The sequence below is a fragment of the Gorilla gorilla genome, chromosome X (assembly GCF_029281585.2).
Source record: "Gorilla gorilla gorilla isolate KB3781 chromosome X, NHGRI_mGorGor1-v2.1_pri, whole genome shotgun sequence".
Classification (NCBI taxonomy): Eukaryota; Metazoa; Chordata; class Mammalia; order Primates; family Hominidae; genus Gorilla; species Gorilla gorilla.
The window spans coordinates 80438575-80464841 of NC_073247.2; the positions used below are offsets into that span (position 1 = coordinate 80438575).

General features: G+C 48.5%; 1 protein-coding gene across 1 annotated transcript in view; it reads left to right on the forward strand.

Moving 5' to 3' along the window:
* The window catches only part of STARD8 (StAR related lipid transfer domain containing 8), a 78382-nt gene that overhangs the window by 19587 nt on the left and 32528 nt on the right, over positions 1-26267 (forward strand). The window lies entirely within an intron of this gene.

Genomic DNA, 26267 nt, shown 5'->3' on the forward strand with positions numbered 1-26267 from the left:
TCTGTGCCAGGCAGAGGTGCCAGCACTGAGCTCTGGGAGGGTGGGCACCAAGTGGCTGAGTGGTCTGTGGCTTCCAGAGGAGCCAGGACTATCTTTTACTGGGTGGGCTCAGGCAGAGGAGGTTGCCATCTACAAAGCTGAGATGGGACTGGTCTTTCTGCTATTTCTTAGGTTAAAGTTTGAAAATGTCTATTTAAAGGCAAATGGGAACACATTGTCTCGGGCTGATTCAAAAACAATCTGGCATAAATTATGAGTTTATGTGGATGTGGAAATGGTAGCAGCAAGGCACTGGGAATCAAAGCACCTGGATTTTAGCCCAAATTTCATTATAGATTCACTGTGTGAACCCAGGAAAGTAGCTTCCTCTGTCTGGGCTGGCATCTACATCTGCAAAATGGAGCTTATTGCATGGGACTCTTGTATGGATCACAATAGACAGTGCATTAAAAATGTCAAAGTACTGAACAAATGTGATTGTTTCTGAAATTTAGGTCAGGGGGTGAGCAGAACGCTTCATCTGTTTTATTACGTATTATTTGAGAAATAGGTAATACCTTCACAGGTTTCAAAATTCAAGAGGTACAAAAATACAAAGTCTTTTCTCACCCCAAGTCCCGAACCACCCAGCAGTCCTCTTAGAGGTGATCAGTGTTAGCAGCTTCTTGGCCCTCGATGAGTTTAGAAGGTCTGAATCAAGTGAGCTGTGCTAGATGGGACTGCGATGGGGGCTGGCACTGCCTGACTGGCCTGGGGGTGGGGCTGAGGGGAGCTGCAGAAAGGGTCGTGGAGCAGGAATCTCGGGGCAGGGAATATGGGGTGGTAGAATCAGCATTCTTTTGGGACCCAGTCTTGACTGTGCCACTCATGGTGGAATGATAACAAGTAAGAGGCTTCCCCTCTCCGAACCTCAATGTTCTCATCTGTACATTGAGCCTGCCCCATTCTCCTAAGCCATTTCTCCCAAGTGTGACCAGAGCAGAACAGAAGTGGTAGAGTAGAGGACCAGCCAGGGACTTTTTAGTGACAAAAAAGCCAAAATACTGACTCCGGGCTGGCAGTTGTATATAATAATTTCCCTCTTTCTCTCTCTTTCTTTCCTTTCTTTCTTTCTTTCTTTCCTTTCTTTCTTTTTTCTTTCTTTCTTTCTTTCTCTCTCTTTCTTTTCTTTCTTTCTTCTTTCTCCTTCCTTCCTACCTACCCTTCCTTCCTTCCTTCCCTCCTCCTTTTCTCTTTTTTCTCCTTTCTTTCTTTCTTTCTTTCTTCCTTTCTTTCTTTCTTTTTTTCTTTCCTTCCTTCCTTCCTTCTTTTTTTTTTCTATGAGACACGGTCTCTGTCACTCAGGCTGAAGCGCAGTGGTGCAGCATAGCTCACTGCGGCCTTAATCTTCTGGGCTTAAGGGATCCTCTCACTTCAGCCTCCTTCCTCAATAGCTGGGACTACAGGGGTGCATCGCCACGCCCAGCTCATCTTCCTTCTATTAGGATGAATCAAGCAAAGATTTATCTGACACATCATTGCTTTTGTTCTAGTGGTCCCACTGACAGAGGAAACCTTGTAAGGGCTGTCATAGGATCACTTGGTACCACCTTATAGGAGAGCATTAGGAATGTCCAACTGGCTTCAACACATGTGGTGCTGCCCAGGCCCAAAAGAATGACCTGAATTACCTTTGAAGTCCCTGCTATCACAGTCCAAGAAGCCACTAGCCCAGTGTTTCCCAAATGTCACTTATTTGTGAACCAACTTCAGAATTTTTGCCATCACATCATCCATGCCATTAAGTACTTAATATTTTTCTTTAAATCAACCTGATTTTAAATAATAACCTCACCCTAAGCCATAATATCTATGAAATTAGGTTTTGAGGCACTAGTTACATTTTTCCTAATATGTAGTAAATTAAATATATATCATGATGCAGATGCCAATGTACCACCCCGAATCATCCTATGCCAACATATATATCAAACACTGAGAAACACAGAGCTAGCGGTAGTAAAACCAGCAGCTCAGGAGGAGGTTCAGGCCTTAGGGACTCACTCTAAGATGTGCTACATGCTCTCAGGCTCCCAGCATCACTTCATATTTCTTCCAGACCCACACCCTGTTGCTTGAGCACAAATTGCTCCTAAGATGGAAAGGTCCTGGAGCCTAAAAGGAACCTGCTTCCTCCAAATAAAACCCACAATTCAAAACTGCCTCTTAAGTGCTGAAATGAGAATACTTGATTGGGGCCGGAAGCTCCAGGTTCCAGTTTTGGCTGTGACCTTTGCCAGCTGTGTGTCCTTGGGCCTGTCACTTTCCCTCTCTGGGCCTTAGTGTCTCTAACTATGAAATGAATAGCTTGCTCTAAATGACCTCTAAGGTATCTTGCTGCTCTGAAATTCAATGACTCCTTGACTTACAAACCCCACACTCCGCGGAGTTCATTAGCTCGCTTACCAGCAGCCCACAGAGGTGAGGAGGCTGCTGACCTTCCCTCCCATCGCCTTTGCACCAAATCTTCCCCAAGGCCCCCTGCTCCCAGTGCACAAAGCTCCTTTTGTTGCCTGGAGCCATTCGGGGCTTCACTCCAGGCTCCTGCTGAAGTGGCTGAGGTGGCCTGGTGGGGTAATAGTTTGCCTGTAACAAGAGCCCCTGCTCGCAACCCAACTGGCTCCAGTCTGGCTGCAGGCTTGGCCTCAGCATCAGACTCATCCATCAGCTGCCCCAGACCCCTCCCCCAAGCTCTGAGGGGGCGGGGAGACAGACTTGAATGGTAGAAAATGGAAACAAATACATTTATTTAACATGCTATTGGGTGTCTGTCACCTCCAAGGCTCAGAAGGGCAGTAGACAAAAATACTAAGCATATGAAAGTCATCAGAATAATAATAATTCAATCCACATCCTTTCTTTTGAAAATGACCAAATCATTTTTATAACGGAGTCTTGACAGATCTGGTCATTTAACATTTGTTATTTTACAAAGAACATTTGCAGGGCATGGCTTATCTAACATTTGACAGATATTTTACCCAGCAACTTGGAATAGTATAAAGATCTACTTAGTTAGGGAGCATCTGGAATTTATTATCATTTGAGACAGGAAATCTTTTAACCATGATCCACAGTGAATTCAGCCAAGGTAAAAATGCTGGGCTGTGACTTGAGAGACCTAGGATCTAGTCTCGTCTCCATTATTAACTCATTCTGCGACCTTGAGTTAGTCACCTCTGCTCCCTGGGCCTCAGTTTCCTTGTCTGCAAAATGAGAATGTTGAACTAGAGGGTCTCAAGATTTTGATTTTGCACCCTGACCCCCTCTCCTCCAGAAGTCAGGCTGAAAGGAAGGGGAGGTGGGGGTAGGGTCAGTGGAAAGGGCAATTTCAAGGTGTTCTTTGGGATGGGGGGAAGGATTTCCAGGCCTGTGGAGGAGTGTAAGGGCTTCTTTTGTGGCCTAAGGGGCTGGGAAGCCCAGGTTCTCAGTTGCTGTTTTCAAGAGTGCAAGACAGAATTAGGTCTAGGTTTAGAGAGTCAGGTCAGGTACATCTCCCTAGGTATAGCCTAGATGACCATTTTCACAGTGTAGGCCACTCCAAATCAGGAGCTGGAGAGGGCATGGGAACTTCAGGTGGAAAGACAGGTCTGAAAAGGACCTGGGAAGTGCTACTGGACACTTCCCCCAGAAGGTCCTGTGGATCCTTCAAACTCAACACTAAAGATCATAATTCTTTATCATTTCTCTGGAAACCTCCTCTTTCTCCAGAATCCGCTTTCTTGGTTAAAGCAGCCCCATGCACCCAGCCACTCCAGCAAGAATCACGGGCGTTACCTGGACTCCATTTTTCTAATTTGCTGCCATTTAGTTGTGTGCATGGGACCTCTTCATAAGGCTTCCTAAATCTACCGCCTTTTCTTGTCACTCACACTAGCATAGCCCTCCATCTGGGCCCTAGCAGCTCTGGCCTTGATGGTTGCAACCGCTACCTAACTGGTCTTCCTGCCACCATGCTCGCCCTTCCAGTTCACCCTCCATACTACTGCCAAAGTTCTCTCTTTAAAAGAAAAACTTAGGCATCCTCAAAAATCTTTGGTCGTTTCCTACCTTTGGTCAAAGTCCAACTTCTTTGCTCTGGCATTCAAGGTCTCTCAAGCTTAGACAGCCTATCTTTCTTGCTTCCTTTCCCACCTCGTTCCTATATTTCTGAGCCCCATGGGACAACTCGCTATTTCCTAGACAGACAGTGAATTCTCATATTGGACTCTCCACTGAGTGTGTTGTTGCCAGCCCCCTTCTTGGCCTGTCAAGCCACACTCTGGCCTCCCTTTCCATCTTGTCCATAGCTATTACATTATAAAACATCACACTTTTCTGCATTGGCCTCTTTTCTTTCCTGTCTCTCCCATAGACCATGAGCTCTTGGTGTACAATGGCTATATCTGACTGACCCCTGGATTCCCAGAACTAAGCATAAGGCCTCACATAAACAATGAGTCTGCCAAGAACTGGCTTTTATTTTTGATGGCATAGCAAAAGAACTTCTGGTAATCAGACTGGTGACTTCTTCCTTTCAGCAGACTTTCTTCCCTATCACTTCAGCTCTGAACTAGCTATTACAGATCAACATAGAGCCCCACTGTCTCCAGATGACAAAACCTCTTGAGACAGGGCCTTAAGGATCCAGTGGTTCCAGCCAATGGTGCAGATCCATGTAAAACACATTTTCACCAAACTCTTGAAATTTGGAGGTCACCCACATCTCAAGGCAGGAAGGGCACTTAAGGACTATATTAACCCATGCTTTTGAAACTGAGTACTGAGGAGCCCTAGTGTCCCCTAGTGTCTTAGGGGACATGAAAGGAAGACAGAGTTATGGGATATCTCATTCCTGCTTCATTCAACTAAACCTATTTGACTTTTCGAAGGTTCCATGAATATTTCATTTGGAGACTGGAGTTGGCGGCATTAAAGTTTCATTTGGAGACTGTAGTTGGCTGCATTAAATGTTGGCGATCATAGCTCGAATCTGGTGTTCAATTTTCCCTTTTTTACCTTTCCTGCTACATGCCCAACTTGAGCTTTGACCAAACTCCTCAGGTATGGTGAAGCATCCTTTTTCATTCTATACTGTTAAAAGTTCTTTATATTGAGCCAGAATCTGCCTTACAACAACTTCCACCCAGTGGTCCTATTTTCACCCCTTGGAAGTAGTGTGTTCCTTCTTCCTTAAGGCCAATCTGCTGTCATTTAGAATCTCCCAAAGTCTAAGGTAGGAGAGATCTTATAGCTCATACAGTCCAATGTTTTCGTTGCAGCTGGGGAATGAAGCCCAGAGAAACTAAATGATCTGCACAACAGCATAGAGCTAGTTGGCAGCAAAACTGAGACTGGAACCCAAGTCTCTACTCATCTATAATGCGCTCCCCAGAATCTGTCCTTTCCTAGCTCCTAAAATCGTTTCTCACAGTCCTGATCACTCTTCGCTACACGTACTCCTGACTGACAGTGACCAATGGCTGAAGATCAGCAGCTGAGCTTGTGAAAGCTCCATGGCTCCCAAGCCTTGGTCTGCCTGGGGAGAGGGCAGAGACAAAGCAGAACAAACTGGTGTCATAAGCAGAGCCGTTCCCTCACCACAGCCTGAAAGTCATTCTCCTCATCCTTCTCTTCTTTCCATAAAACTAAATTCCATTCAAACAGCCCTCCCCCCATGGCAGGGCAGCCAAGGGGCAGCTTTCAGAGGCCCCTTCTGACCTGTTTGCTAAAGGGTTCCTGCTGTGTGACCTTCCACATCCCAAGCCCAGAAACAGGAAGAGTTAGTTTGGTTTGCTTTTTGGGAAGAAAAATGAAAACATAGGAAGTAGGGCTCCTGAGAACAGAGGCTTCCAACTCTGTGTTCATTTGTCCCTGGAGCAGGATATTTCAGGGAATACATTCCACAGGGGAAGGGAACAGCCTCCCTTATTAAAAACAAAACACAGAACCCTTCAAGGTTTGGAAAAAGAAAAAGGCCAAAAGGAGACTTTTAAGGAGGGGAGGGGCAATTGTTTTATAATCTCCAGCCCTTCACCCCCTTGGCCACTTGGAGCTGTCATACTTTGATCTCACTACCATTATCAGCACATCTGTTGCCCAGAGATGTCCTGCTCCCTTTAACCTATGGCCCAAGAAAGAGTCCAGGTCTCCTTTCTTGTTTCCCTGAGGATGACCAAAGTAGGCTGGCACTCAGAATCTTCAATTAAAACCAAGAAAAAACAGACAGTAATTAATTACACAATGCGCAAACAGCAGAACATTCAGGCCTTGCCAAGTACGTGCTTTTTGTTTTAAGAAGCCCAGCAAAAGCAGGGAAGTGCTTTGTCAGTCCCCAAATATCTCCCAGGATAACTACTTCATCGTCCCAGATACGCTGCCATAAGTTTGCCTGGCTTTCTCCTCTCTCAGCTGTCAGTCACTGGGAGGCAGATGCCATCTTGTTTCCCTACTACTGTTGCTAGAAGGGCAATACAACAGGTCTTTTACCAAAAACAACAACAACAACAACAACAACAACAACAACAACAACAACAACAACAAAACAACCTTCCAGAACCCCTACTGTTCTTTTCAGTTCTAGTTTCTGGGCTGAGGAACATGGTTAGTTCACAGATAGTTGCCAGGGTAAAAGTGTGGATCATTTTGGGGTGCCAAAGAAACATATAGCCCTGGAAGGAAACCAGCTCTGCCTACAATCTGGAGCTTCTACAGGTACACATGTACGTGTGTCACATGTGTAGTGTGCAAACACACACATAGTCTATTTACCAAAATTTTAGTTTCATGGAATAACAAGGCCTTCACCATACAAAAACATACCATTGTCTCCCCTGAGGTTATGGGTAAGCAGAACCTCTTCCTAGAAGATGCTTCCAAGAGCATCTGCCTAGAATGGCTTGTTTTTTTCCAAAAAGATCTGGAGGCAAAATTTTCATATTAAAACAAGCATATAATTGTTGTGGAATAGCATAAAAAATTCACATGAATTACCTGGGCATGATGGCTCACACCTGTAATCCCAGCACTTTGGGAGGCCAAGGCGGGTGGATCACCTGAAGTCAGGAGTTCAAGACCAGCCTGACCAACATGGTGAAACCCCGTCTCTACTAAAAATACAAAAATTAGCTAAGTGTGGTGGTGGGTGCCTGTAATCCCAGCTACTTGGGAGGCTGAGGCAGGAGAATTGCTTGAACACAGAGGCGGAGGTTGCAGTGAGCCGAGATCACACCATTGCCCTGCAGCCTGGGCGACAAGAGCAAAACTCCGTCTCAAAAAAAAAAAAAAAAAAAAATTCACATGCATTCATAAGATAAAAGTGGAGACTTGAAAAAAAATTCTCACTTGTGGTTGGCTGTGTGAGATTCTCCTCCAGCTCCTCGGGCCTGTGTGGGGAATAAATTCTTTCTGTTCATTGGAGGTACTTTGGGGATGCAAAAGTCTGAGAGCCACAAAGTAAAACAGTAGGCTCCTTGAGGGTAGAAACGTCTCATTTTTCTCTGTATCCTCACATCTGAAACAGAGCCAGCCACAGAGTGCTTGGGAACTATTTGCTCCATCCATGCATCCATCCATCCATGCATTCATCTATCTATCCATCCTTACCAAGAAACAAGCAAAAAAGGTAGCCTTAGAGTGGTGGAAAGAATACAGTTTCTGGAAAATTCGTAAACCTCTGGGTCTGAATTCTGACTCTGTCACTTATTAGCTGTGTCATCACGTCTCTAAGCCTCAGTTTTCTCAGGTTTTTTTTTTTTTTTTTCTGAGATGGAGTCTTGCTCTGTTGCCCAGGCTGGAGTGCAGTGGTGCAATCTTGGCTCCCTGCAACCTCCACCTCCTGGGTTTAGTTGATTCTCCCACCTTAGCCTCCCAAGTAGCTGGGATTACAGGCACACACCACCATGCCCGGCTAATTTTTGTATTTTTTTTTTTTTTGAGATGGAGTTTCGCTCTTGTTGCCCAGGCTGGAGTGCAATGATGCGATCTCGGCTCACTGCAACCTCCGCCTCCCAGGTTCAAGCGATTCTCCTGCCTCAGCCTCCCCGAGTAGCTAGGATTACACACATGCACCACCATGCCTGGCTAATTTTTGTATTTTTAGTAGAGACGGGGTTTCACCATGTTGGCCAGGCTGATCTCGAACTCCTGACCTCAGGTGATCCGCCTGCCTCGGCCTCCCAAAGCGCTGGGATTACAGGCGTGAGCCACCGCTCCCAGCCTAATTTTTGTATTTTTAGTAGAGACAGGGTTTTGCCATGTTGGCCAGGCTGATCTCGAACTCCTGACCTTAGGTGATCCACCCGTCTCGGCTTCCCAAAGTGCTTGGATTGCAGTGATGAGCCACCATGCCTTGCCCTAGTTTTCTCAGTTTTAAAATAAGAATCCAAATACCCAACTCCTGAGTTGTTGTGGGACCTTAAGTGTGATAATGGGAGTGGGAGTGCTCTATAAGATCCCAGACAATACAGAAAGTATAGTTATTTCATGACTATCAAATTACCACCATGACTAGCCCAGACAGTAGTGGGGTGGGGGGAGGGGAAGATGTTTTCTCCAGCCAGAAGTCCGATTTGAGAATAAGAAAGCAGGAGCTGAGACCTCAGGAATGAGCCCCCGGGCCTCTGGGATGGAGAGGGCAGATGTTGAATCCTAGCTCCAGCTCCAGCTCCACCCCCACTCCAGGAAGGCAGTATGCAGGCCAGAGGGGAACTTGGGGTGGAGTGATGGAAGGATCAGATGTGCCTCATACACTTCAGGTCTCCAAAGACCAGATGTGCTTTCCTTCTCACGTCTGCCAATGAGCCCCTTTGAGGCCCGGTTTGCAGCAAGGGTCATTCATCACTGGGGCTGAAATACAACCAGGCATAATGTGTTGACTTGGCTGCTAACAGACTCTGCCTCCTTGGGTAAGTCCTTTTTCCTCTCTGGGCCCCAATTTCCCTATCATTAAAATGAAAGGATTGGATCAGGTTGTCCCTCAGGTCCTTTGAGCTCCTACACGCTATATTTAAGACTTTTTTGGGCCTTGATTTTCTAAAAATGTGAACAATGTGATTTGCCAAAAATATAATTGGTCTGATCATCTGATAGTTGGACACTGAATCATGGATGGGTGAAAAAGTTCAAAGCAATTGTGGGGCAGGAGACGGGCCTGGCTGGGGCCCTCTTCTGTTTTTAAGTCTGCTGGTTCCTGTGGCTCCTTCTGTACGTGTCTGTGTCTGGCCAAACTGGCCCGGCTCGCCTGAACATCTCAGAGCAAGCCGAGGTTGTAGCCCAGGTAGACGGCTTGTGGATACAGCAGGTGTTTCCCAAGCCCTGGGATCCGGCTCAGGTACCTCACAATATAAAATGAGGAAAGGAAAGAAAACAGGAAATCCTACCCACTATATGCAACTAATTGTTTAGAAAGAATTCCTTCTAGGCAAGCCCGTTGTCTCAGAAGTCAGCAACAGCTGCTGGGTTGGAATGGCTAACTTGTGCAATCTCTGAGATTCTTAGGCTCCCCACAAACCCCATCTCAACCTGTTTAGCCCTCTGCCATTCTCTGAAGCTCAGCTCAAATACTGTTCCCTCCCGCTTTCAAATCCCCATCATACTGTATATCTGTCTTATAGCATGAATCGTGCCTTGTATTTTGAGCTATTTCCTTTCACATATGGATTAAAAATAAAATACATGTTCTGAGTGAAAATTCCAACCTATAATCTTTCACTCTCACTTTCCAGAGTTAGCCGCTCTGAAAAAGTTGTTGTTTTTTGTTTGTTTGTTTTATTTGTTTTTGCTTTCCAGAAAACTTCTATTGCCAAAGCTATTGAAAATGTGAGGTTGGGCTTGGTGACTTATGCCTGTAATCCCAGCAATTTGGGAGGCCAAGGTGGGAGGATCATTTGTGTCCAGGAGTTTGAGACCAGCCTGGGCAACATAGGGAGACCCCGCCCCTACCAAAAACAAAAAAAAAATTAGCCAGGTGTGGTGGTACATGCCTGTAGTCCCAGGTACTCAGGAAGCTGAGGTGGGAGGATGGCTTGAGCCTGGGAGGTTGAGGCTGCAGTGGGCCGTGATCATGGCACTGCACTCCAGCCTGGGTGACAGAGTGAGACCCTGTCTCAAAAAAATTAAAAAAAAAAGTTTTGAACAGAGCGTTGGCTCTGGAGTCTAAGCACTTAGATTTAAGTCTCAGCTCTCTGCTTGCTGATCAGATCAACTTCAGCAAATTCTATCACCCCTTTGACCCTCAGTTGTCTGCTCTGTAAGACAACTGGGATAAACATGTCCTCTTCTCCTGTCTCACGGGGTTGGTGTAAGGGCCAAATGAGAAAAGAGATTGAAAGCACCTTGGAAACTGTAAGGGGGGCCCTATTTATCTCCATGCTTGTCACTGCAACTTTACTGTAAGCACCTTTGAAACAGAAACTTGGCCCCTCAGAGGCTGTGTCCCCATTGCCTCTTGTTCCAGTTTGTCCAGAATGGGAAGGTGGTGATGCCGGGGGTATGGAACTGAATCCCCAGAGTCGTGCTACACCTGGAGATGCTGATGCTCTGCTCCTGCCCTGGTTCTGGGTAGACAGCCACTTGACCTTCCTTTGAAGCCAAACCCAGCTGAGAGGACCATTTTTCTAAAGTTACCTGGCTTGCAAAATGCTGCTCCTCCACCAAGTGGGCACTGGCCCAGCCTCACTGTCCCAGTGTGCTTTCATTACTTTGAAAATTCTGCAACTCTTGTTTCACCCCCTCTACCTCCTTCAGCTCCTAGTTCCTCAGATTCTGGCTCCAAGTAATGATTTCAAAGTTCCCCATGCCCCCCATCCACCCCACAATGTATAATACATATATATAGAGAGAGAGGAAGTAGAAAGATGTGGCCAAGAAAATTCAATTTTCTGAATGGATCAGATGTAAAACTGTTGGAAATTACAGCTAGAAAGCTCTGCAGATAGCATTTAGTCCAACCTGCATCACTCCCCTTCAACCTTTGACAGAAGGGAAACTGAGACCCAGAAAAGGGAAGGGACTTATGCGGGGAATTTGCGGCTCTGACCTCCAAGTAAAGGTGGGAAGGGGCGAGACTCTGCAATTTACCAATGCACCGCTGAAAGGGTTAAAGTCAAGGAAACTAGCCTGGGGAAGGTGGGTGGGGTCAAAGAAGAGATGAGTGTGGCCAGAGAAGGGAGGATCAATCAGGAGAAACAGTCAGGACCAGCTGCAAAATTCCCCTGGAAAGTGGAAATAGAAGAAATATGAGGGTTGTGGTTTAGCAAGTTATTATGAGCCTTGCTGGGCAAAGAGAGGGAAGAGAGAGGAAGAGAAAAGTAGAGAGGGCCCAAAGAGGAGTAAAAAGGGAAGGAGGAAGGCCAAACCAGACGAATGGAGGAGTTTGAGAGTGATAGGGTCAGTGAGTGCTTAAACACAGCAAATCAGTAGAGTCCTGTCCCATGTGGGGCATCCAGCTACCTTATAAGTTACCACTAGCTCTGCTGCCTGGTTTCTTCTTCTAGGCTCCGAGCACATGAGCCAGTCCTTACTTTCTTAGCAAACTCAGCCCTTTTCCACTGTCCACTGTTTGGAGAGGCAGTTCCAGACTGTAGGCTTTTTATTTCAGTAGAGTTGGCACACCAACACAAGGGCACTGTGCAGCCTGGCCTGGCTGCCAGAGCAGGCTCTAGATCCCCCACTCCACAGTCATGATCTGATTTTAGTCACACAGTCATACTGTGAGTTGAATTCAGCCCATTTTACAGGTGAGAGGTGCAATAATTTTCAAATGAGAACAACAACAATAAGAATAAACCTAAATATATACTGGGAAACAATACACGTACTGATTAAGAATGAGAGTGCTGGAGACAAACGGCCTGTATTCAGATCCCCATTTTGCCCCTCATTAGTTGTGTGATCTTGGACAGGTTGCCAAATTTCTTTGTGCAGGTTTGGAAGGATCAAATGAGTTGATCCAAGTGTACAACCTTTGAACAATGCCTGGCACATAGTCGGTGCTCAATAAATGGCGACTATTCTTGCCATTGTCATTAGTATGTGCCAGATGCTGTTTTAAGTGTTTTATCTGTATTATGTCATGCAATCATCACTCACAAGGTAACTGAGGCTCAGGTGCAAGAAGAATATATCTGGTTCATTGGCTTTTAAAACTTCGTTAGATGCAGACTTCTACCCCCCAAAATTGAATCCTATGTGACACCCCAATATATAAAACAAAACAAATAAAAACAGCATGGCTCTGATTGAAGCAAGGTGGGGTAGGGGTGGGACCTGGAGACTCCTGGCTCAGTGTTCCCTGTTCTCCCCTCCCCCAGCCTCCCTATGATAGGCTTTGAGGCTCTTCCCCACCCACTGATCTAGTCCATCTAAACTTTTTATGCTCAGATAAAGACATTGTAACTCTGAGAGAGCAAATAACATGCCCAAGGTTAAACAACAAGTCAAAGGCAGAGTAGGGTACCAGGCATGAAGGGACAATCACTTGGTCAAAGAGAACAGCCCTCTTGGTTAAACTAGAGCACAGAACATCCCAAGCTTGGGCAAAGAAGAGCTAGGAAAGGAGAGTGAGCAGGAGGGAAGGGGGATCCCCGATGTGAGCAGCCCCACTGACTATTCATATGCTGCTGGGGCCACTGCAGACGTCAAGATGAGACAAAGCCCTATCCACATGGGGCCTCTCATTGCACAGGGTTTGGGGTTCTGTTGTGACAAGGGATGTAGCCTCCTCTCCCTTAGGTGTCTGTTCTGTGGGATGCAGCTGACTGGGGCCAAATCCCACCATCTAGGCCTTCCGATTGGGCTCCTGGCCTGAGCTGGCATTACCACAACTCTCCTTCTCCTCCAGGGTTCTGGGATGGCAGCTTGACTTCCAACCCACTGTTGTTGGGGTGGGGGAGGTAAGAGGGGTAGACTTGATGCTCCGCCCTTTTCACAGCTTCCATGTATGTGCGCCCCTATCTGTTCAAGGCATGCCACTGCCAACACTGTTTATCTAAGAACCTGTGCGTCGCCAACTTTTGTCTCTAGGACTTTGGCATGGGTTACCTGGGGACACCGCCCTGAGGAGAAATTATAGGATAAATTTTTCCAGAGAACTTCTTCGGGAACTCGGGACTTCCCTGGAATCCCTTCTTCTGACCTGATCTCGTGAGCTACTCAGGCTCCGTGCAAGCCTTGGAAGACAATCTGCAGGGCCGAGCAGGGGAGGGGCAAATGCTGGAAGACAAAGCTCAAGTGCAAGGCCCTGAGTTCCTTGCCTCTGTTTGGATGGGCTTCAGGATCTCCATCTGTCCCATGTGGGGCGGGCATGGATCAGATGCTCTCTGAGGACCCACCAGCTCCAGGCTGGGCTTGTGTGGAAGCCCTGACCACTCGGTGCTCTCTCAGGCACTGGCCTAGAATCCAAGGGGAACACACCAAGTGATGGAAACAAACAGGGCCCCCTGGCTAGTCACAAGAGGGCAAGGATGAGGACACAGGAGGCAGAGTACTGACCTCCAAGCTGCAAAACGCTCCTCTGACACCAAAGCAGCTTTTCTTTCTGGCAAGGCCAGTTTGCATGAATGGACAGAGCCCTGGAATCCTGAGCCAGACTGCAAGGCATGTGTTACTGTGTGTTGGTGCTGTGCCCTGCCAGGTGACAGGAAGAGGAAAAGGGGCTTATGCAAGCTCTGACTGAGGGGAAGGTGTGTGTACTAAGGCCAGGAAGTGGGGGTGGGGGCCGCTGTGGGTGGGCACTGTGACTACTTCCCAGATAAAGGCAGAAGGAATTAGTGAGCATCAGATCTGAGTGGCCTACGTGATACAAGGGCAAGAAGAAAGCAGCGAGGCAGGGTGAAGGGGTAAGTGGTGACTTTTCTGTTGACAAACACTTCTTTCCACCTAATAGTTCAGGGAGGTAGGTGTTACTGTCTCCATTTAACAAGTGAGGAAACTGAGGCTCAGAGGAGTTCTATGACATGTCATCTAGTAAGTGTTGAAGCTGATGTTCACATTGAAGGCTGTTTTGAGAGTTGCAGTTCTTAGGGGCTCCTTCTCTGGAGCTGGTAAAATGTGCACACATATACACTGTTTCTGCCATCCAGCAACCCTTCTAAGACTTGGCCGCAAAGGGCTAGGAATTATCCTTCCCATTTTACTAAAGCCCAGAAAAGGTGAATGATTGGGCCTTAGTCATCCATAGCAAGGTAGAGACAGGCAAAAGGCTGAGACTGGGGGGCCTTCTGATGGAAAGCTGCCGTACGCTGCTAGAAGTAGCACTCCCACTGTGGTTCCACCTGTGTCTGCTCATTTTCCACTTAGGAAGTGCTCTCAAATCCGTTATCTTGAGGTTTACAGGGCAGAAAAAAAAATCTTCCATTTTCTAGGTGAAGAAACTGAGCATCAGTTACTTGCCAAAGGTTACACAGCTACTGAATGGCAGAGTCAGGACTTGAGACCAGAGTTGTGTCCAAACTCCCCTTTACTTTTCTGCCAAGTGCATGTGGCCAGCAACGGACGGACAGAGTAAGTTCACTGAAACATAATGTTTGAGACCAAAAGCAACAAACCCCAACTCCCTGAGGAGATATCTAAGCCCTTCTCTCTTTTCCATATGAACCTCTGAATTGCAGAGGCAGGCTTGCAGCCTTTGAGGGGGAAACAGAGAAGCCAATGAGCTCAGTTCTCCACAGCAGACCCCAAGAGCTGCTGGCTTTCATGGCTAACTAGATGCCTCATCGGCCCAATGGCTTTGTGGTCAGGGTGCCAGGGTTGGTCCAGCCACACCAATGGTGGGACTGGGGGAAGGTCTTCTCTCTCTTCCCCTCTCACCACCTGTGGTTGCATTTCATGCTTGGACATTGAGTCATTTTTATGCTGTTTTCCTCAGTAACATGGGGGAAAGAAAACCTCAAATCTCTCAGCCACCATTTGGTTTGGTCAAGGTTGCTCCTGGGCTTTCCACTCACCCACCCACCTACTCACTTACTCTTCAATTTTTTTTTTTTTTTCCAGACAAAGTCTCGCTCTGTCACCCAGGCTGGAGTGCAGTGGCATGATCTCGGCTCACTGCAACCTCCGCCTCCCGGTTTCAAGTGATTCTCCTGCCTCAGACTCCCGAGTAGCTGGGACTACAGGCGCACACCACCACGCCCGACTAATTTTTGTATTTTTAATAGAGATGGGATTTCACCATGTTGGCCAGGCTGGTCTCAAACTCCTGACCTCAAGTGATCCACCCACCTTGGCCTCCCAAAGTGCTGGGATTACAGGCGTGAAGCACTGCGCCCAGTGCATTCAATCTTTTAATGAATATCCTCTCAAGTACTAATGCTGCGCCAAATCCCTTCCTGAGCAATGGATATGCCATTAATAATAAAATACAGCCCCTGGCTGAGAGAATTCAAACCCTTATTGGGCAGGAAGACATGGATAATTACACTCAATATAGAATGATTGCTGATGTAACTGAGCTGTGGAGTCACCCAGAAAGGGAACACCTTATGCTATTCATAGGAGATACTGTACTAAACTGGTATGTTGGACTTTACCAAGTATAGGAGATAGGGCAAATAATTTAACCTCTTCGTGTCTTCATTTCCTTATCTGTAAAATGGGATAATAGTGCCTACAGGGTTTCTGTAAGGACTTTACGAGTTAAAATGTGCAAAGAGCTGAGGATAGAGTCAGGTACATTGAAAGCACCATATAAAAGTTTGTGAAATAAGTAAAGGAAATAAGGATGAGCATTCTTGTGAGAGAGAAGTGCACATGTAACACATTTGGTGGGTTAAGGAGGTGTGTTCTGGGAATGCCACCTGCGTTAACTGGGCAGTCTTGAGGGTGCTTTGAATGCCAGTCTTAGAAGTGTGGACTTGTCCCTGTAGGTGATGGGCAGCCATTTCTAAAGCTAGATCTTTGCCACAGAGTGTGGCAGAGGACTCCTGTGTGAAATGCTAGTGCTGTATCCACCAGCTCAACAGGTGCTAGGCCCAAGAGACTGCCACCAGCCAGGAAACAGTCAGTTGCCAAATCTGAATGCTGGACCAGCCCTGTGCATGGCCCAGCCCCAGGATTAGCATCGATATAGGGAAAGGGGCAGTAGGGAGCCCCCTTGTCACTGCCCTCAAGGAGCTGATCTTCTAATTGGAATAAGGCCTGCTTCTGCCAATAATCAAATCAATCATCCTGGTGGGAAGTGGTGGAGGTAGGTAGGTAAGAGAAACTCTCATGTGGCCTGAGAGGCAGTATGTATAGTGGTTACTAGCTAAAGCTGACAGTCCAAACTGTATGACCTTGGGCAAATTATTTAACCTCTCTATGCTACAGTTTTCCCATTGAAAATGGTAGCAATAATAATTCAGCTTATCATAGAGTTATATATGATGATTAAATCATATATAGAAAGTGCTTAGAATGCTGGCTCACATGACAAACACTCCATAAACCTTAGCTATTCTCAGTGACTAAGGGCCTATCTTTTACTGAACCAGGTGCCTGCTACCCCTGGGGTACAAGGCCATGGCCTGGAGGCATATGAAGGTATTAGACCAGTATGTCTCCTCTTCCTGGAGTGTACATTTTCCTCAAAGGCTTAAGGAAGGAAAAGATGAATTTTAATAAGAAAACAAGGATGCATACTAGAGTTAACTGAAAATTCAAGTGGATGTTTAAGATAAAAGCTGGACTTCAAAGACATTCCCACTTGGAGCCAACACTTCAGGTTTACATCATCAGCCCCCCAAGGTTTCATCACATTCTTCCCTCTCAGCCCTTAGGGGTACTTGAATACAAAAGTTACAGTAAAACAAACACTTGTGAATTCAAGTAACTCTCAAGGGGGTCCAATCATTCTCTGGGGGTAAGGATGATTACCACCGTTATATATGGGTGAAGATGGAGGCTCGAGGTCCCAATCCTGCCACTGCCACTTATGAGCAATTTGGATTACCTTTGCTGCTCCTGAGTTTCTCCAACAGTATACTGGAGTAATGATGATGATATATATACTTCAGAGCATTGTGGTAAGAATTAAATAAGCGCTTAGAACAATGTCTGGTATAGCTTGTGCTCAATCCACATCAGCTTTTATTAGATCCATTCTTGGCATCTCCTCTCACAGCACCATTGTCAGCTATGTGTCATATTATGTCCATTATCTGGAGGAGAAACTTGAAGCTGTGGAGGTTCAGTAAGGTGCCCCCTCTCCTCCTCTTTGCTAACAGCAGGCATTCCTGCCTGGAGTGGGGAGGTGGTGGGAATAAATAACCTCGAAGGTCCTTCCCAGCAACAGGGCTCTGTGACTCAAGTGATTCTTCGGAGCTCTTTCATATCACTGTTCTGGCTGGAGCTGAAGCAGCAGAACTCAGGAAATAGGGGTGGGACTGGACAGGGCGGGAGATGCCTTAGCAGGGTGGGAAGTGACTGCTGCCGCCCTTCCTTCTAGGCCGCTGCCACTGCCGGGGGCTATGTCCCACACTCCCGCCCAACCGGAGAGCAAAAGGGAAACTCCTCTGCTTGGAGGAAGCTGACTGAGGCCTCCTTTTCCGCGGGCGGCGCGGGGGAGGGGGCTGCCCCTGTGAGAGGCGCAGTGCAGGGACTGCTCGAAACTCAGGAGTCAACGGGGTGGCAGCAGAAAGCTGGGCCCAGAGAGGGGCATCCCAGTGGCTGTTTGTCCTGCCTGGGCTAGTCCAGAATGGGGACTGCTGATAGGCCAGAGGGTGCTGGGAGAGACGGGCTTCCCATTGATTTATGGTCATTTGAAGGGAAAAGAAAAATAATTCCATGAAGTAGAAATGGCCTAGTGGAAGGAGGAGCAGAGTCAGATCTGCCTTGGTTCTGAAACAAACTCACTGTGTGACCTTGGACAAGTCCTCTTCCCCACATGAAGAATGCATTCATTCAGTCAGTAAATATTTTGTGAACACCTACTATGTGCCACCGTTGCCCTGGGGAAAAGGGATGCATGGCATGAAGATCAACATGTTAACCTCTAATTTCCTTCTAGCTCTGACACTGAGTTCATGAAAAGTGGGTGCAAATATCATGCAAATAAGCACATATCAACTGGAAACTGCACTTCCTTTTTCTAGCTTATCCCTCACAAATGGAGTAGCTTAGCTCTAGATTCCAGGAACAAGGTATGGAGACAGTAGGGGGGAGGGGCTGTGACCTTCACCCATGTACCCCTTTATTGTTCACAAAGCACATTCATTATTCCCATCGTGTCATACGAATATTACCCTCATTTTACAGATGAGGAAACTGAGACTCAGAGAGGAGAAATCACCCAGGTTATGCCACAGTTAGAGCAGAGGCCCTATTAGGATGTTGGTCCCTTTACTGGCCACCAACAGAAGTAGAATGGAAATGGCCTGGTCTGAGAGCTGTTGGTAACTTTTGGCCTTATCTCCATTGAAAACAAATTTAACCAGGACCCCCCACCATCCCCAAGTCAGGTAATGCAAGTTTGCTTGCGGTGGTGGGGATTATGTATTAGAAAAAAACGGTTATGTACCTTAGAGTCCTGGTCCAGGCTTTTTTTGTGGTACATGCCAGGGGCTAAACTCTTTGAAAATAAAAGCTAATCTTTCTTAATGAAGTCTATACTCCGTGCCAGGCACCATGATCAGTCCTTCAGATCCTTACAACAGTCCTGCAACATAGAGATAACTGCCCCGGCCTAGATGATGGCCAAGTCATTTGCATTCTTGGGCCTCAGTTTTCCATCTGTAACATAAGGGAGTCTATAAGGACTGATTCCACTTCAGGATATTCTGGTACTAGAAAGATTTCAAAGTGTCGTTGGTGGAACCCAGCTGGTGGGTTGCTCAGGCCAGCCAGTCAGAGAATGTGGTTGCAGGGAGGAGTGAAAAGCAGGGGGCGGTAAGGGAGGCCGAGGAGTGAGTCAGTCTGTCAAGATGGCCAGAGCCATTGTTTCCTTCTCCATCTGGCTGTTGCACAAGGCCTTCCTCCATGTCACATGGTTGGTGAGATTTGGGGGCAGACAGGAGGTGGAGGGGCTGACCCCATAACTAGGAAGACACCCCCACTATCTTGCACTGAGGTATGAGAACAGAAAGGAGAGGAATCAGTGGAGAGAAAACTCTCAGATGGGGGCCAAGTTGGAAAAGGCTGGAAAGAAGGTGACTCCAACCTGGAAGAAGGCTTCCTATGGTGATGGGGAGGCGGAATAGTTGAGTAGATGACTGGAGGCTAGAGAAGGGGGAGTTGCTGCTCAAGGTGGGGGCGTGGAACTTTCTAATCGCGACTGAGGGGGCAGGGAAACACATCCATCATCCGCTCAGCCCCTCCCTCCCCGGGCTCCCCGCGGATTCGCTCAGTCCCGGGACAAAACTACCCCAGGCGCCAGCACTCCGGCTCGCCAGCTCGCTCTTGGGCTGCTTAGCCGCCTGGCACCGCGCGGCGCCCGCGGACACATGGCCCAGGCGCGGGGCTGGGGTCCGGCGTTGCGGCTCCTGAAGCCACGGACGTGGACTCCGTGGGGTGTGAAGGGCACCCGGTGGTACGCGCCGCGCTGGGATCCAGGTGAACTGAGAGCCAGGCAGCCCCAGGCGGGGAGGTCAGGGCTGAGCTGCGCTTCGCGGAGAGCTTCCCGCACCGGCTCTTCGAAGCTCCCTGCTCCCTCTGCCTCCTTGTTTGGTTCCAGCCCGGTTTTCATCGTTGAGTCCTATGTCCATTTGTCTAAAACCTCACCCCTGGCCGGCAGTGCCCCCTTTTGAGGCTTTCCACCCCGCACGCCTTCTTTCTTCTAATTCTTCGGCAGCTCTTGCCCCGCCCTATGGGTGCCCCATCCTCTTATCCCAGCAGTCTATCCGGCTTCGTCCCCACCCACCTCTGTCTACATCCTCCGCTCAAAAAGAACACCACTTTGGTTACTAACACGTGGTAGGCGTTCAGTAAACAGTATGTCCCTTTACACCCATTCCTCCAGCACCTTCTTCGTCTCTGCCTTTGGTGTCTGCTTGTTCACCCTCCTGTCTTCCTGTCCCACTATATGTCTAACCCTCAACCTGTATTTTTTCCTTGTCATTGAGTTGTCCATCTGTCCTTTCATCCTTTTATTTTTATTTATTTATTTATTTTTTGGTCTCCAGATCGTTAAGTGTTATCACCTACACAGTAGCTCCCTACATCCCCCTATCACTCCAAGGGCCTCTTACCTTCCCACTCTGTACCCCAGGTGCAGGACACAGCCCAGCAACCCTGGTAGCACCTTTATAATCAACTCGCATTGCCTGGGAGCTCCAAACCAAGGAATGGGTCTCTGAGGGATCTCCCAATGTCTCTGGCATTTTGTCTATTTAAAAATTGAAAAAAAAGTTTTGGGGTACTTATATTTCCAGGCTACTACTTCTGAGTAATTCTCATACTCACTCTCTCTCTCGAGACTCGAACTTCTGAGCTCAAACAACCCTCCCTCCTCAGTCTCCAAAGTAGCTGGGATTATTGCACCCAGCTCTAATTCGCTCTTGATTCCACTTAAAGGGCAGGGAGGAAATAGCAAACTGGGTTGGGTTTCTCTCCATAGATTTAACATGGAATTGAACACGCTGAAACACAGGATCCTTGGAGATTCTGAGAACAGACTCTCTGATTGTACTTATGGGGACACTGAGAGCCAGAGAGGGCAAGACTCTCAGCCAGGTCACACAGTTCCTCCGTGGTAGAAACAAAGTAGAAGCCAGAGTGACAGTTGCCTGGCCCTGACCCAGGAGCCTTGGGTGTTGGGGGCCAGGATCATTTCCTTGGGGGCCTGTTGATATAGAGTCATCAGGTCCCATCCACCCTGGAAGCCTGGCTGCCCCTCCCTCCCTGTCCTCTGGGAACTGACCTGGCTACCCACCTGCCTGGGATGGGCGTTCTCTGTCAGGGGCTGCCATTGCCTCCCCTACTGACATGGGAGCTCCAGGAAGGCAGGTACCCAGGCTGTGGGCCTGCCCGCCCCACTCTCTGACCCTGTCCCTTGCCCAGTGCCCGGCACAGACAAGGTCTGGGTAACCATGTTATGGGAATGGCTGATGCATGTGTGTGGGGAAGTTCCAGCCCTGGCTGAGGGCGAATCAGAACTCCTGCTTAGTAAGTGTGTATGTATGGAGGGGAAAGGGGGAAGCTGTGCTTGAGGAAAGGCCTGTTGAGAGGGTAGACGAGCTCCAAGGCCAAGTTGAGCCCAGAGCCCTTTGCTGAGTGGCCCTCAACCATCCGAACACATCCCATGCCCTCCCCGATGTCATCCTGGGGCCTCTGAGGGCTGCCCTTCAAGGTCAGGAGACAGGGGGGTGGTTGGCCAGGGGCAGGCTCAGCCAGTCTGAATTGACATTGTCAAGCCCTAGAGACCCCTCTTCACAGGGCTGGGCTGGGTCAGGCTGGGGGCAGGGTGTATAAAAGCCACACACCTCTCCACAAGCAGCCCTCCAGCTTCCAGGGCGCCACGTCTGGTGGCAATGTGGGGTCAGGCTGTGGCAGCTAACGATGGAGCCTGTGAATGGGAAGGAAGAGCCTCTCTTTCTGCTTCCCCGGCTCCTCCTCGCCTTCCCAGGTTTTTTCTCTGGGAGCTGCAGCCCTGGAGGGACACTGGAAAGAATCCCAGGCAAGGAGTCAGAATCATGAGGGCTGTTCAAGGACTCTGGGTACCCATAGCCCCAGAGTGAGCTGGGAGCAACGCTGGGGGCAAAGACCAGGGCTCCAGGAGTGGGGCGGCTTAGCCTCAGCCCTCCCCTTCCCTGCCTTTCCCCCAGGCTCCCCACCCTTCCTTTTTCTCACTTTCCTCCCCTGGCCCCAGGTACCCCCCATCCTCAGAGGACCATCATGCCACCCCCACCCCCGTGCTCTGCAGAAGCCCTGTGCATGCTGGACTTGCAGATGCCCCACCACCATGGGAACACACAGAGGAGCTCACAGAAGCAGACCGTTCTGGAAGGAAGGGACCCTAGAACCAGGGCCCAGCCTGTTTTTCCAGACGAGGAAAGTGGGCCTCGCCAGGGAGGAGCAAGCTCCAAGGCTGAGGACTGAGACTAAGCTGGGCAGAGGGGAGCACTCCTGTCCTCGCCTGCTGTGTGTGGGGTGTGGGGCTGTGTCAGAGGCAGGCTTGCCTTTGCTCATCTCCTCTCTGCATGTTGTGACCTTTGGAATCTGGAGAGCAGGAATGGGGTGGGGCACCGGGGTGGACATCCTGCTCTGGGCGTCTGTGCCACTACGGTCACCAAGTGCTCTGTCCACGGTGACCCCACCTATTTGTTAGGGCTGGGCAGGCAGACCTCCCCGAGGCGTTAGTGGGGTGCTCCATCTGCCTGCAGCAGAAAACCTCTGGGGACCCTTTGAGATGGGCCAGTAGGGTCAGTCCGGAGACCCATCCTGGGTGTCAAATGGTACCTGTGGCACTGTCATGGCCCGGGGGGCCTACTGAGTGGATGCTGGGGCCCAGCCTTCCATCAGGCTGGCACATTGACTGGTGTTGGTTGAGGAGAGATGACAGGCCCCCGCGTATCTGGGAAAGAGCCAGGCCTGGGTTATCCAGCTCCACCTGCCCAGTCCAAGTGCCTGGAGGCAGTCATGAGCCGCCCCACACCTCTATGTCTGAGCTTAGGGAGGGCAAGGGCAGAGAGGTTAGGTGACCCCTGAATCTCCCCTGGCCTGGGCCTGGCTGGGCCTGTGCTCCAGAGTCCCTCACTGCCAGCCCAGGGCTCTGAGCTCAGCACAGAGCTCCTCCTTCCAGGTTGCTCTGGGGTGAGGCTGGAGGCAACCGTGATAGTCCCCTAGGCTGTGGGCTGAGAGGGGGTGCTCCTTCCAGGATGTAGCTTTCTGTCCTCTGTCCACACTTGGCAATGTATAGACAGTGAGGTGTTTGTGTGGCCCTCACCTTTTCAAACCCCTCCCCACCACTGTATTCCCTCTGTCCACATCTGCCTCTGCTTGGGCTGTCTTCTTAGTGCAAATCTCCCTCCTATGGCCATGGCTCCTCAGGAAGTTTTGTTTTGTTTGTTTGTTTGTTTTAATGAACCATGACTATCCTCTGTTTTGGGACCTGATCAATAGCCCCCTTTCATGAGGCTGGGCGGGGGCCCCAAGCCACCAGGGAGCAGGCTTCGTTGAGGCATGCAGGAATGTGTGTACAAGTGTCAGAGCCTGTGTGCGAGGCCACCCGTACTCATGTACTTGGTGGGGCTGGTCTGAGTGTAATTCATTTTCCCCTCACTGCTCCTACCCCTTTTCTAAAAACTTCCCAGCTGAATTCCCTGAAGTGATTTGCTGCGGTTTCTTTAGCTCCTATGGAAAAGAGTAGTAGAAGAGTCTATCTGGTTCCTTTTGGATATTAATCTAGCCATTCCAGAGTGGGGGCATGGGTCTGCCGGCAGCAGCTCGAGCAACTCCCATTCCCAGGCAGGGAGGGGGTGGGGACTGTTGGGATTCCTCAGGTAGGCCCTTATTGGGACCCAAGGGTCTCAGAGTGAGGCTCAGGGGAATGGTATATGGAACTGCTCTTTGCCACAGCCTAGGAGAAAAGGGCTGATAGGTCCCCCAAAGGTTAGCTCTATAGCACCTTCAGTGTCATCCTGCCACCTGCCACAGTCCTTTACAGTATACTTTCACATTTATTGTCTCTACTCTACCCAGTGGGTATTATACTCTAGTCTTGTTATTTATAGGTGAAAAAACTGATGGCTGGGGTGGCACAATGACTTGTCCTGGGTGGCATAACAAGAAAGTGGTAGAACTGGGGCCAGCATTTAGCTCTACTACTTCCTAATCCAGGGCTCATTCTACTATTGCTCAGTGCTTCTCACCATATCTGATGCTTATAAGCACTTACTATGTGCCAGCCATCACTCTAAGTGTTTACTTAGCTTAGTGGATCTGCTCTGCAGCCATTGAAGGTCAGGGTTGTGATGATCATCTACACTTTCCAGATGAGGAAACTGAGGCAGAGTCACACAGCTAGTAAGTAGCAGAGGCCATTTGTACCCAGGCCATCTTGCTCCAGTGTCCATTATACTCCCTCTTGTGGGGCTTACATGGTCTGTGGGCATGGTAGAATGAGGAAAGCCCCATGCCTCGGGCACAGAAACACACACACACGCACACACACACACGCACAAACATACACACAGAGACTTTTTCTTTTGCCAGGCCTTGGCCTGCTTCAAGCACTCTACATTCCCCTGCCTGATGACTGAGCTGGCATCCAAGGTAGCAACAGCAATGGTACTATAGGACACACAGGCAAGAGTGAGGGCTTGAGGAAAAGGGGAAGTCAAGAACCTAAAGCCTCCAGTTACCTCCATAGCCACTCAGGCTGCAACCTAGAAATGCGCCTGTGAAAAGATACTCTTTCTCATCCATTCCAGGCACTATTAATCCATGCAAGACTCAGGGGCAGGGAGCAGGGGTTGGCAGGGGTATTGAAGGGGATGAGCTATCTTTGCCCTGTGGAACAGGCTGAGCTCTCCTGGCCAGAATAAAAGAGGGAGATCAAAAAAGACCAAAAGAAATAGCCCTGATATCGCTTGGGCCATTTCAAAATGTCACAATGTGCATGGCAAATATCATGATTGTAGCTTACCCTGACAATTGTGTTCACTGTCATTCGACAAGCATTTTTATAGAACATCTACTCTATGCCAGGCACTGCAAAGTTCTCCTTCTAAGTATTTATAGCAGTGCCCCATTTTTTGGTAGTTTTCATACTATACCCTCCTCCTTTTTTGTTTCCTGGTTTGATGGCTTTTAAAAAAATACAGCTGGTGTCTCAGAACCCATGATATCTGATTCAGTTAAATGTATCTACTAAAAGATAAGTTGACTTTGCTCATTAGTCATATGATTGTCATTTATTTTTGGTTGTGCTTTGAATATCTTTTAACATTTGTTCATTCATTAACAAACAATAGTGAGGAAAGTACTGTAAGCACTGTGCTTGGTGCCCTGGAGTGGATGGAATTGGCTTTGACAAGGTTTCTTGCCCTTAGGGAAATGATAAAATCATTGCAGGACCCCACTTTTTGTCCTTTTTAGCACTGTGCACAGGCAAGATGCCTTTGGCTTCAACTCAGAGCCTTAAGGATGCTTACAATTGTTAAAGCCCAGCCTCAGGAAGGAGGTCATATCCCTTCCCACCCACCAGAAGGATTTTGCTTCTGGGAGTAACTTCTGGCGTGCAGGCCTCATCCATAGACCCACAGGGACTTGGCGCACCTTGAACAAATTGCTAGAGGATACGAGCGGCAGTCCTGCCATCAAGAGGAAAAGAGGGATACATGGGACACACAGTGGTGGTAGTGTCACTTTATCATTGCTCCTCTGACTCTCATCAGGGCCAGCAGGGAAGGAATGTGGGAGAATTTCAGTTTGGCCTAGTGAACTGAAAGCTAGACAGGAGAGGGGCACTTGGGGCTGGGTTAGGTCTGGCTCTGTCTTTCCCTGGGTGACCTTGATAAAGTTGCTGCCCTCAGAGACAGATATTTTTGCTCTCATCTGTATCAGATACTCTAACAAGCAAGTTAGATGGATGCAGTTCCTGCCTTCTAGGAATGGTGTGGAGAAAATAACCAGTGTACAGGTATTGATCCTGCCATGGATTTGCTGAGTAAATCATTTGAGGCCAGGAGTGTGAGACCAGCTTGGGCAACATAGCAAGACTTCAGCTCTACAAAAAATGTAAAAATTAGCTGAGCATGGTGGCACACACCTGTTATCCTAGCTACTCAGGAAGTTGAGGCAGGAGATTTTCTTGACCACAGGAGTTCCAGGCTGGGTAGCTTTAAGTGAGTCACCTCTGCTCAGTTTCTGTCTTTGTAAATGTGAGGGATAGCAGTTGAACTGCATGAGGTCCTGGATACTCTCAGACCTGACTAATAGGAGTCCTCAATTCAACAATGAAATCAAGGTTGTGAACTTGTGTTGGACCCTTGTGATGAAAGGCCAGAGAGAAATCAAAGCCGAAGGCTCTTGTTTCTTACTGAATTTGAATGGACTTTCTGGTGGTGCTTACTATCAGAACTCCTGGAAGCCCTCCCCTGCCACGATTAATGTTCGTGCCCCAAATTTTCCATGCATTTCTCTGCGGAGGTGGAGTTTGGACTTGGGGTAGGGGACAGAAGCCTGGGGTATTGGGGAAGTTGCAGAGCCACTGGGGCCTGAGCAACGTAAGGATGGCAGCTTCCTGCTCAAATTCCTAATTATCTGGTTTTCCCCTACCAATTGGAGATTTCACCGAAGTTGTGTCTTCTGGACATCCCATAAATTATCCGAGCAAG